This window comes from Bos javanicus, chromosome 10 (assembly GCF_032452875.1).
Source record: "Bos javanicus breed banteng chromosome 10, ARS-OSU_banteng_1.0, whole genome shotgun sequence".
Taxonomy (NCBI): Eukaryota; Metazoa; Chordata; class Mammalia; order Artiodactyla; family Bovidae; genus Bos; species Bos javanicus.
This window is the reverse complement of record NC_083877.1, coordinates 19192999-19206793: the sequence shown is the minus strand read 5'-3', so window position 1 is coordinate 19206793 and position 13795 is coordinate 19192999.

Below are 13795 nucleotides of genomic sequence, written 5' to 3'. Positions count from 1 at the left end.
ACACTGGAGTGGGTTGCCATTTCCTTCTCCAATGCATGAAATTGAAAAGTGAAAGTGAAGTTGCTCAGTCGTGTCCGACTCTTCGCGACCCCATGGACTGCAGCCTACCAGGCTCCTCTGTCCATGGGATTTTCCAGGCAAGAGTACTGGAGTGGGGTGCCATTGCCTTCTCCAGGGACTAACATATACACACTAACAAATATATATGAAATAGACAACTAATAAGGATCTACGGTATAGCACAAGGAACTATACTCAATACTCTGTTATGGACTACATGGGAAAAGAATCCTTTAAAAAAAAAAAAAATATATATATATATACATAGATAAAGGACAGAAATGGTATTGACCTAACAGAAGCAGAAGATATTAAGAAGAGGTGGCAAGAATACACAGAAGAACTGTACAAAAAAGATCTTCACAACCCAGACAATCATGATGGTGTGATCACTCATCTAGAGCCAGACATCCTGGAATGTGAAGTCAAGTGGGCCTTAGAAAGCATCACTACGAACAAAGCTAGTGGAGGTGCTGGAATTCCAGTTGAGCTATTTCAAATCCTGAAAGATGATGCTGTGAAAGTGCTGTACTCAATATGCCAGCAAATTTGGAAAACTCAGCAGTGGCCACAGGACTGGAAAAGGTCAGTTTTCATTCCAATCCCAAAGAAAGTCAATGCCAAAGAATGCTCAAACTACCGCACAATTGCACTCATCTCACACGCTAGTAAAGTAATGCTCAAAATTCTCCAAGCCAGGCTTCAGCAATACGTGAACCGTGAACTTCCAGATGTTCAAGCTGGTTTTAGAAAAGGCAGAGGAACCAGAGATCAAATTGCCAACATCCGCTGGATCATGGAAAAAGCAAGAGAGTTCCAGAAAAACACCTATTTCTGCTTTATTGACTATGCCAAAGCCTTTGACTGTGTGCATCACAATAAACTGTGGAAAATTCTGAAAGAGATGGGAATACCAGACCACCTGACCTGCCTCTTGAGAAATCTGTATGCAGGTCAGGAAGCAACAGTTACAACTGGACATGGAATAACAGACTGGTTCCAAATAGGAAAAGGAGTACGTCAAGGCTGTATATTATCACCCTGCTTATTTAATTTATATGCAGAGTACATCATGAGAAACGCTGGACTGGAAGAAACACAAGCTGGAATCAAGATTGCCGGGAGAAATATCAATAATCTCAGATATGCAGATGACACCATCCTTATGGCAGAAAGTGAAGAGGAACTAAAAAGCCTCTTGATGAAAGTGCAAGAGGAGAGTGAAAAAGTTGGCTTAAAGCTCAACATTCAGAAAACGAAGAAAATCGCATCCGGTCCCATCACTTCATGGGAAATAGACAGGGAAACAGTGTAAACAGTGTCAGACTTTATTTTTTGGGGCTCCAAAATCACTGCAGGTGGTGATTGCAGCCATGAAATTAAAAGACGCTTACTCCTTGGAAGGAAAGTTATGTCCAACCTACAGAGCATATTCAAAAGCAGAGACATTACTTTGCCAACAAAGGTCCATCTAGTCGAGGCTATAGTTTTTCCTGTGGTCATGTATGGATGTGAGAGTTGGACTGTGAAGAATGCTGAGCGCTGAAGAATTGATGCTTTTGAACTGTGGTGTTGGAGAAGACTCTTGAGAGTCCCTTGGACTGCAAGGAGATCCAACCAGTCCACTCTGAAGGAGATCAGCCCTGGGATTTCTTTGGAGGGAATGATGCTGAAGCTGAAACTCCAGTACTTTGGCCACCTTATGCGAAGAGTTGACTCATTGGAAAGACTCTGATGCTGGGAGGGATTGGGGGCAGGAGAAGAAGGGGACGCCAGAGGATGAGATGGCTGGATGGCATCACTGACTCGATGGACGTGAGTCTGAGTGAACTCCGGGAGTTGGTGATGGACAGGGAGGCCTGGCGTGCTGCGATTCATGGGGTCAGAAAAAGTCAGACACGACTGAGCGACTGAACTGAACTGAGTTTTATATATATATATATATATAAACCTCACTTTACTGTATACCTAAAACTAACACAATATTATAAATCAACCATCAGTCGCTCAGTCATGTCCAACTCTTTGTGACCCCATGGACTGCGGCATATCAGGCTTCCCTGTCCTTCACCATCTCCCATAACTTGCTCAAACTCATGTCCATTGAGTTGGTAAAGCCATCCAACCATCTTATCCTCTGTTGTCCCCTTCTCCTGCCTTCAATCTTTCCCAAAAAGACCCATCAAGGTCTTTTCCAAAGAATCAGCTCTCTGCATCAGGTGGCCAAAGTATTGGCTTCAGCTTCAGCATCAGTCCGTCCAGTGAATATTCAGGACTGATTTCCTTTAGGATTGACTGGTTGGATCTCCTTGCAGTCCAAGGGACTCTCAAGAGTCTTCTCCAACAACACAGTTCAAAAGCATCAATTCTTCTGCACTCAGCTTTCTTTATAGTCCAACACTCACATCCATATACAACTATTGGAAAAACCAAAGCTTTGACAAGACAGACCTTTGTTGGCAAAGTAATGTCTCTGCTTTTTAATATGCTGTCTAGGTTGGTCACAACTTTTCTTCCAAGGAGCAAGTGTCTTTTAATTTCATGGCTGCAGTTACCACCTGCAGTAATTTTGGAGCCCAAGAAAATAAAGTCTGTCACTGTTTCCACTGTTTCCCTATCTATTTGCCGTGAAGTGATGGGACCTGATGCCATGATCTTAGTTTTCTGAATGTTGAGTTTTAAGCCAGCTTTTTCACTCTCCTCTTTCACTTTCATCAAGAGACTTTTTAGTTCTTCTTTGCTTTCTGCATAAGGGTGGTATCATTTGCATATCTGAAGTTACTGACATTTCTCCCGGCAATCTTGATTCCAGCTTCTGCTTCATCCAGCCTGGCATTTCACATAAGGTACCCTGCATATAAGTTAAATAAGCAGGGTGACAATATACAGCCTTGATGTACTCCTTTCCAATTTGGAACCAGTCCATTGTTCAATGTCTAGTTTTAACTGCTGCTTCTTAACCTGCATACAAATTTCTCAGGAGGCAGGTAAGGTGGTCTGGTTTTCCCATCTCTTTAAGAATTTTCCAGTTTGTGTGATCCACACTGTCAAAGGCTTTGGCATAGTCAATAATGCAGAAGTAGATGTTTTTCTGGAATTCTCTTGCTTTATCTATGATCCAATGGATGTTGGCGATTTGATCTCTGATTCCTCTGCCTTTCCTAAATCCAACTTGAACATCCATCTGGAAATTCACGTACTGTTGAAGCCTGGCTTGGAAAATTTTGAGTGTTACTTTGCTAGTGTGTGAGATGAGTTCAATTGTGCAGTAGTTTGAACTTTCTTTGGCATTCCTTTCTTTGGGGTTGGAATGAAAACTGACCTTTTCCAGTCCTGTGGCCACTTCTGAGTTATCCAAATTTGCTATCGTATTGAGTGCAGCACTAAAACAGCATCATCTTTTAGGATCTGAAATAGGTCAGCTGGAATTCCTTCACTTCCCCTAGCTTTGTTGGTAGTGATGCTTCCTAAGGCCCACTTGACTTCGCAATCCAGGATGTCTGGCTCTAGGTAAGATCACACCATTGCAGTTATCTGGATCCTTAAGATCTTTTCTGTGTAGTTCTTCTATGTATTCTTGCCACTTCTTCCTAATCTCTTCTGCTTCTTTTAGGTTCGTACCATTTCTGTCCTTTCTTGTGCCCATCTTTGCATGAAATGTTTCCTTGGTATCTCTAAATGTTCTCTATGGTTTTTCTCAACCATCAGAACATCTGCTTAGTAGTATTTGGTTATGTAATTATCTAATTGATTTAAGTAATCTAAATTAAGGTATGACTAAAATTTTAACTGTCCTCACAGAGAGTCTGTTTTTTTCATATGGACATCTGCTAATTCCCATTTTACATAAAGAATACTGGAATACTTTTAATACTCCCTACCCTTTTTCACCCTTTATTCTCAATCCTGGTCCCTTATCCAATGTTCTAGAAAGTAAAATATGTGGAATGGCGATACTATTTGTTAAGGCCCCTTTTTTTGCTAGAGTTAAATTTATTTCATCAATTGCTTTGGTTTCCAGAGATGTATTGTTTTTTAGATAAAAGTACTAAAATAGGGGTCGTTTTTTAAAATTGGAGGATAATTGTTTTACAATGAGGCCATATTTAAATGGTAAAATTAAAGGCCATAGAATTTAGCTAATAAGAGGTACAGGCTTCCCCAGTGACTCAAATGGTAAAGAATCCTCCTGCAATGCAGGAGACACAGGTTTGATCCCTGGGTTGGGAAGATCCCCTGAAGAAGGATATGGCAACTCACTCCAATATTCTTGCCTGGGAAGTCCCATGGACAGAGGAGGTTGGTGAGTTACAGTCCACAGGATCACAAAGACTCAGACGTGACTGAGCATGCACAAAAGGTACAGGCAGTCAGAAGTAGTAAGATATTGACTGTTTAAGGAGTTAAGAGGGAGTTTTCATGGTGAACTACTCATATTGCAAACCAAAAAAACTAGCTTCTGGTTTTAAAGGCCACAACCCCTATGCAAAACCATTTAAACTCTCACTGAAGTAGATGGTATACTCTCTTTCAGAGTCTGTTTTCTTTTTGTTTTTATCTTTTTCTTTCCTTTCCAATTCCTGAAAATAGTAAAAAAAAAAAAACAAAAAAAAACAAAAAATGGGAATCACCTGCATTTTTTTTAAAATGAGCTATCTGAATAAAAATAAGAAGTGACTAGCCAAAAGTAGCCTTGGAGGTAGAGAACTAAATTTAATTACTCTGACTAGAAAGTTACTTACTTACTAAAATAACCTGGGGTTATATGTGCCAACAGGAATCATTTCTCTATTATTCACCACTTATGGCCAAAACAGCACTAGAAATTTCAGAGCCTTGCAGGTCAAGGCTAAAGAAAGTTAAATATTTGCCAAAAGTCAGCCTAGCTCATTAGGGGAGGGAGGTCCCAAAATGAGAGTTTGGATTTCCGAACTCAGTGCTCTTTCCATTCTGCTGAGATGTTCCATTTTGTGGTCATGGAACTCTGGAAAGGCTTAGAGGATTGGGTTCTCCATCTTTTGCAGCCTTTCCTAGTCACAGAATACACTACATGGAAATTTTTTTTAGTAACCTTTCTTTATTTGTGATTTGTAGGTTGTTGGCATCTTTGACCTAAACCATACAAATGACTCTCTTTCATGCATAATATCAACCTATTCGGTGAGTGAGGCATAATCTAGTGGGGAGTGGGATTCAACAGTCATCCAATTCTCCTCTCAGAATTACCTCTGATACTCCTACTCCTCTTCAAACAGAATCAACCAAATATCTTCAGCTCTGAAGGGAAATCTCTCTGCAGGGCCTTGTTTTGTTTTTATTCTTTCTCTGCCCTCTACTACCCTGGATCGAAGATTAACTTTTTTTTGTCTTGTTATCATCATTTTTCTCAACTGAGTCTGTCTTCATCACCCTGGTCTTCATTTTCTTTTCATTAATGTCAGGTCTACTGCCTGACATATTCACAGTTGCTACTGTGTTCTCTACTCTGCTGTGTCAGCTGGTTCTACCTCAGTAGCTAACCTTGTCTGAACTATTAACCCATCCCATATTACTGACTCACTTCCTATCTCTGGCCCTGTGTGTATCTCTGGCTCTGTCTATGTCTCAGCTTCTGCTTGGGCCCTTGATTGTACCACTGAACTTAACTGTCTTTCTGGTGCCTTACTCATGCATGAAGAAACACCTGAGTCTCCTTCAGATAGACTCAATTTCACTGTGGCCATATTTCCTACCCTTGTCCTTGTTATAGGGATCACGAAAAGGTTTTGATCTGGAGGAGGAACTTGAGAACTTAAGTGATTGAGTACAGAGAGGAACCCTAGAGAAAAAGAAAAGGTCAAGGTCAGCATTGTGGATGAGTAATAGATAAAATCTCAAGTCACCAAACACCCCTGAAGAGTAACACTGACTTAATTATAATAGGATTTGATTAATAACACATTTCTGAACATCCTGTTCATTGTCTTTAGGGGCTTGGAATTCAAAACATTAGTCCCAGTTTTTCTGTAATACAATGTTTTCCAGCGGTATGCAAACCAACTTACTGGGGCACAGGAAGAAAATAATAATTTATTTTTATATTTTTAACAAATAATGTTTAAATTCTATTTTTGAGTGTATTTTACAATGTAATGACTGTATTATTAATGTAATATGTGTGCATATTTTATAAACAAACATATATCTTTTTGGAATGTTTGCTAAAAAGGGTCTTATGAAGACAGTGTGTGAGGCAATGTTTTGGAGACTACTGTCGCAGTTAATAAAGATAAGTAGGTGGCTTTGAAAGATTATAGAAGTGTCACACAGGCAAACACCAGTGTTATTGCTCTGCTTTATTCTGGAGATCCATAAAGGTGGAGAGTTTATTTGATATGACAAAGGGAGAGGGGAACTAAAGGACTATCTTCTGAAAGAGCAGAAGAACTATGAATAGCTCAGTTGTATCTTTACCTTCTGTACTTCCTGAATACATCTGTTCAGGGTCAGGTATCATTATTGGAAAAAATGCTTTAGATAAATTGGAAGCGCTAGCTTTAGGACTGTTCATTGACATGAAAATGACACTTGGAGAACCCTTCCAAATTATGAGATTCTAATATACCAAACAACCCAAAGAAAGGGAAAAGGAGATAGAAGAGCAATCACGTAAAGTTGCATTTTCTGTGCATTCCCTACCTAACAAGAGCTTTAACTCACCAATCATCATGTAGAGGATACTGCCCAACCAATTGATGTGGTAGACTATCAGGAAACGGGGTTCCAAGACATTCTTACTATACAATTTCACTTGCAGCAGGAAAAAGATGAGGCAGAAGAGTAGGCAGGTGCCTGGGATCAGAATGAAAGCTATTACTACCTGTGATAGCCCTCCTTCTGCCTCCACCCTCTTCCCTCTCTCTGCACTTGCCTTCACCCTCAACTGCCTCAATTATGCCATGGAGACCTATTACATGGTAGTGGTCATAGGAAGACCCATTTGGCAAAGGCCTTCTGCTTTGACTGGAGTAAAGTTGTCAAGGTGGAGCCTATAGATAATATAGACAGAACAAGTAGCAAGTTGCTACATGGTAGTTTTCCAGGTGCCAGAAGGGCCTCCAGCCTTTATCTCTCCTATCGTCCCACAGATAATCCTTAGAAATGTTTCCATTGGATTAAGCATTATCTTTTCTGGGTCCCCTCTTTCAGAGGTAATAGCCCTGTCTGGAGTAAAAGTTTATTGAAAACTGTCTTCCCTTTGGGAAGAGACAAGGGTCTTATGATAGCAGTATCATGTAAGGCTGGGAATGACTTGATAAAAGAAGGGGAGATGGCACTGGGAAGGGAAGAAATGCCAGGACTCTAGGGACAAACTTTTCCAACCTCATCGTGTTGTACCTGAAATGAAACAGAAGATGGATATGCCCAGATCTATGTAGGTTTTGTCTCCTGGCCCTTTGGTGAGAGAGATGCTGAGCCATATAATAATAATGAGGATGGTGAAGGCAGAGATGAGGAAGAAGGCCCTGGAGAACTGGAGGTAGTCTGCCAGGGGAAGGGGAAAAGGAGAGGCTTGACTGGAATGAAGGACACCTGCCTTACAGAAGGCTGAACAGGGTCTTGGGAAGGGGTGAGGAACAAAGGACGATGGAATCAGGGCTTGTCTTACATGAAACGGAGTCAGAGTAAGGAGCCCCCAAGTTGGGGGGGGCGGTGCTTCACAGGCACCCATAAGGACCCTCTTTCGACCTCCTCATTGACATGTGGAATTCCTTTAACGAGGAAAGAAATAATTTACTCCACAAGGAGGGAAAGGCTGAAATTAGAACCATAACCTTAAGAGGCATGTTATGAGGTAACTCTCATATAAAGGCATAGAATGACCAATATTTCTTTTTCTGAGGGAAGTTGTAAGTGCAAAGCTCAGCAGGCATTAGCTTCCAATAATAAAGGGGCTTTGGCTTTTAAGTTGTTGAGGAAGCTTGGATGAGACAAACTCACACAAGGGTGCCGTGCTTGCAGGCGCTGTCCATACATGCTGGTGAATCAGTGAGGGGGTGTGGGTCAGGGTTGCCGGGAGAAAAGAGAGTGGTGAGCGGTGGGGGGATCTGACAGGGTGGGTGTACCAAAGGAGGGGGCTGGAATCTGGAAAGTACTCACAGGGGGCCTTCAAAGCGTTGCCCCAGCAGAGATCATGGTGGCATAAGGTCCAGAGCCCCGCCAAGAGCTTCTGCCTGTCCTTCAGCACCACGAACTGCACCCAGTGTAAAGGGGACAAGCAGAGCAGCAGGACGAAGTTGAAGCCCGATGAGCAAGCACAAAGATGGCGAATGCAGCTGCGGCTTTTCTGCAGGAACCGGCGCAGGTAGGGCGGTATGGAAGAAAAGCGGTGCAAACGGGGCAGAATTGGCTGTGGTGTGGAAGAGAGGAAGACATCATGGAAGGAATCTCAACCCAGGCGTCTCCATCTCCAACCACAGAAAAGTCAAGCCCTGACTTGGGCTGGGGGTAAGTCCTCCTCCCTCCACACTTCAGGGTATTTTTCTCCTCTGGTCCCAGCCTCCCACAACCCTTTTTCAATTTTAACAACTTATTGACCGGAGATGTATTAATACATCTTTCCTGACCTGAACTTTATTGACTGGAGACCTTTCAACATTCACTTCCCTAACAAATCGCCTGCCTCAGGCATTTATTTCAGCAAAAATCCCCCATTCAATATTGTGTTAATTTAAAAAAATATTCCATTTCACCTCTCCCCAGTTTTTAAAAAATGGAGTTTTGCCTCTCCTACCTTGACACTTGCCCCATGACACACACAAGCTGCTGCCTCAGAAAGGACTTCAACCCCTACCTGGCTCACAAAAGGCTTTCCCCGCTCTGTAATGGCAATCCATCCCAATATTATTGCCTAGAAAATCCTGTAGACAGAGAAGGGCCTGGTGGGCTACAGTCCATGGGGTCACAATCAGTCAGACACAGCTGAGCACACATGCAGACACTCACACACCCTGTAGGTTGGGTGGCTCATTCTGCCGATGTTGTAAATGCTCTGGAGGGCCCTTTCATTTCCTTCTCTTCTCTCCATCCTGGCTCCTGGCTCACTGCTATAGCCAACTGCCATAGAACTTAACCCTCTCCCAACACCCTTCCCCGCCCCTCCCCCACCTAGGGGACAGAAACAGCCAGAGTCAGAACACGAAGCATGGGTACTGTGTCTGTCTCATCTGCCAGATCTGATCCAATCCAAGACTCCCACCCAGGTCTCTGTTGAACTCCAGACTCCTACAGCAATCTGCACGCTGACCCCAGATTTCTCACAGACACATCAACACCTAAGAGGTCTTTAAGAAATGGAGTCATCCTCTTTCCATCCTGAACCCCCATCCTGTACCCTTTTCTTCTTTAAAATATTTATTATTCTTCTTTTTGTTTGGCTGCACAGGATCTTAGTTGCAGCACGCAGGATCTTCAGCCTTCATTGGCAGCATGTGGGATCTTTAGTTGCAGCATGCAAAATCTAGTTTCCTTGACCAGGGTTTGAAACCAGTTCCCCTGCATTGGGAACTCAGTCTTAGCCACTGCACCACACTAGGGAAGACTCCCATACCCTTTTATTACCTACCACCAGTCAATCACAATGTGTTATGCCAATTCTACCTCTTTAATGTTCTCAAGCCCACATTGTATTTTTGTTTCCACTCCTTTAGGATATGTCATGGAGAAGGCAATGGCACCCCACTCCAGTACTCTTGCCTGGAAAATCCCATGGACAGAGGAGCCTAGTGGGCTGCAGTCCGTGGGGTCGCTAGGAGTCCGACACGACTCATCGACTTCACTTTCACTTTTCACTTTTATGCACTGGAGAAGGAAATGGCAACCCACTCCAGTGTTCTTGCCTGGAGAATCCCAGGGACGGGGGAGCCTGGTGGGCTGCCGTCTGTGGGGTCACACAGAGTTGGACACGACTGAAGCAACTTAGCAGGATATGTCATGTCAGTCCTGGATTTCTGCAACGGCCTTGTGCCTGGTCTCTCTGCTACCAAGTTTGCTCTCCTTCAGTTTGTTCTCCACAGATTTACCAAGATTGATATTGTTAATGCAAATCTGATTGTGTCTCTCTTTTGCTTAAATTCTCTGATTGTTCCCCACTGCTATGAAGTAAAATTATGTTAGCATGAATCAGTGAAACCCAACAAGATGGAGTTTCTGCTCACTATTCAACCTCATTCAGTCATCCAATCACTCATTTGTGTGAGGTATTGTGTCAGGTACTGGGAGGTGCAGTGATTTGTTGGTGATCTTCCACATGCCCCTCCAGATCTGCTCCCCATCATTGTTCAAAGAACTGACCAATTTGGGCTTTTCTTTCCATCCAGCCTCTGATGAAGTTTGACCAATGGCGGGCATGGGCAGAAGATCAGAGGTGTAGAGATCAATGTGTTTTTTCACTGGTTCTCTCCTTAACAGGGTACTATGAGGGCTGTCTATGTCCCTTTCCCTAAGGAGAGTTCCTGACAGGCTAGTCCTCTCCATAGAGTCACCCTTTTCTATTCTGGTCACGTGTTCCTTTCATTTATATGATCAGTCTTAGGGGTGGTAATGACTCTTCTCACTGATGGTTTTCCAAAATCTTTTTCAGTCCTAGGGGTCCTTGTAAATAATCCCTTAAGTCTTTTAGACTCAGTTTGAGCAAAGCCATCTGTTTCCTGCTGGACACGGTCCTTCCTGCCGTGGAGCAAAATGACCTAGTGACGTCTAGGCTCACTCTCCCCTCCTTCTCACCTTGTGCTCCAAATCATTTTATTCTTCTTGCCGTTTCCTAACCCAACATGGTCCTTCATTTGCACTTGGCGCAAATGTTAGCTACCTTGCACGTGGTACCTATCACACTTCCCAGCCTATCTTTATTAACTTTAGTCAAGAGTCACTCTTGTCTTATAAAATAGATAACTAATAAGAGCCTATTATATAGCACAGGGAACTCTTCTCAGTGCTCTGTGGTGACCTATAATGGAAAGGAAATCCAAAAAAGAGGGGCTATATGTACACATATAGCTAATTCACTTTACTGTATAGTAGAAAGTAATACAATATTTTAAAGCAACTGTGCTTCAATAAAAACTTTTAAAATAAATTTAAAAAGTCATTCTACTCTTAACTTTTGAGAGGAGCTTTCTCTGAACCCAGCCCTCAATCCCAGAATTTGTGCTCCTACAGCACTTTGTACTTGTCCTTTCGTAACCTTCATCACATTGTTTTGCAACTGGTCTGTCTGTATCTCCTTCTGGTCTACAATGTCCTTCAGCAGCAGGGACACAGCCTATTCAGCTGTGTATGCTCAACATCAGTGCCTGGAACATCATAATGATTAGGTGCTGTTTCTTTTCTTTTTTAAAAATATGATTCTTTTTGGCTGCACCACGTGGCATGCAGGATCTTCATTTCCTGATCAGGGATGGAAGCCTTGTCCGCTGCAGGGGAAGCGCAGAGTCTTAACCACTGGACTGCCAGGGAAGTCCATAGGTGATGTTTCTTGATTGCTTGAAAATTAGAAAGGTAAAAGAGAAAGACTGGACTTCTGGTTTCCAGTCTGGTATGCAAGGAGCTTGGAAGTTGTCACTCCATTATAACAACAAGTAGAAAAGCTAAACAAACTGAAAAAAATCAACAACTCTTAGATCCTAAAGCAAACTGTGACCCTGCAGAACTGGAGAGTCAGAAAGGCAAAAATAGGAAATTAAAACTTACTAGAACAGAAACGTCTGCAGAAATTAGTACCAGAGTAGGAAAATCTGCACTGGAAGGTTCAGTGTGAACAAGTCTGAGAGATTAAAAACTATGGCCCCCTTACAAACTATAATGTACAAAGTAAATAAGGTACAGGGATATATTGCACAGCAATATAGCCAGGAAATATAGCCAACATTTAAAATAACTATGAACTTTAAAAATTGTGAATCACCATGTTGTACATCTGAAATCTATATAATGTTGTAAGTCAACTATACATCAATTAAAAAAAACATACCCACATACTGGGAGGGTGATGCACTCCGAAGTCCATAGGGACAGAAACCCCTATTCTCGGGACCTCGTCTTAGGGTAACTTTTTATCTGGCTATCCATTCCTGTCCTTTATTATCCTTTGTAATAAATCATTAACCATGAGTAAAGAAAGAAAAAATAGACAATGGGACCCAGTCATAGAGAAGTCCTCACACTTTAGTGACTTCTACGTCCAGCAACTTAACCAGGTTCTTGCAGTGAATATTAGAGAATCCCATACTTCTGGCCCATGAGAAGAGAAAAGGAACCATTTAAATTGATACAGCTACTGTGGAAGACAGTATGGAGATTCCTTAAAAAACTAGGAATAAAACCACCATATGACCCAGCAATCCCACTACGAGGCATATACCTTGAGGAAACCAAAATTGAAAAAGACACATGTACCCCAGTGTTCACTGAAGCACTATTTAACAATAGCTAGAACATGGAAGCAACCTAGATGTCCATCAACAGATGAATGGGTAAAGAAGCTGTGGTACATATATTCAATGGAAGATTACTCAGCCATAAAAAGTAACTCATCTGAGTCAGTTCTAATGAGGTGGATGAACCTAGAGCCTATTACAGTGTGAAGTAAGTCAGAAAGAGAAAGATAAATATCACACACTAATGCACATATATGGAATCTAGAAAGATGGTACTGATAAATTTATTTGCAGGGCAGCAATGGAGAAACAGACAGAAAGAACAGACTTATGGACATGCAGGGCTGGGGGGAGGAAGAAGAGAGTGAGATGTATGGAGAGAATAACATGGAAACTTACATTACCATATGTAAAATAGACAGCCAATGGGAATTTTCTGTATGACTCAGGGAACTCAAACAGAGGATCTGTAACAACCTAGAGGGGTGGGATGGGGAGGGATATGGGAGGGAGGTTCAAGAGGGAGAGGACATATATATATATATACCTATGGCTGATTCGTGTTGATATTTGGCAGAAACCAAAAAATTCTGCAAAGCAGTTATTCAATTTAAAAATAAATACATTAAAAAAAAAATGTACCAGAGCATTCTGTTCTTCTTAACAAGGACTTCCCTGAGGAGAAACTATCTGATCAGAGCCTAAAGTGCTGGGGCTTTATCAGAGTTTAATCAATCTGGGAGAAAGGAAATGTCAAACTCCAGCCTGTTCTGACCTGTGAGGGAAGTGAAATTCCCAACTTCAGCCCGTTCAGATCAGCCTATTGCACCTAAGCGGGAACTGAGAACCGCTTGTGAAGCTCACAGTCTAGAAGCATAGGTTCACTGGAAGTCTCGGAATTCCCTGGCGGCTGAGCGGTTAGGACTCTGCTCTCACTGCCAACAGCGTGGGTTCAATCCCTAGCTGAGGAACTGAGATCCCACAAGCTGTGTGGCACTGCCAAAACAAAACAAACAACAACAACAACAAAAAACAACACAACAAAAGACTGAGATGTAATCACAGGACTATAGAGTGCTTCCCCTTCCTCCACACTTTATCACCACATTTCTAAAGGCTTATTTACCACAGTTCCTTTTACCCAGTACATCCTGACCAGCTATCAAGAAAATATCACAAGCTATATTAAAAGGAAAAAAGACATAGTTTGGAGAGACAAAACAAGCACCAAAACTAGACTCAGATATGACAGGGATGTTAGAATCATCACACATATTAAAACAATGATGATTAATATGCTAAGGTGCTAGCGAACAAAG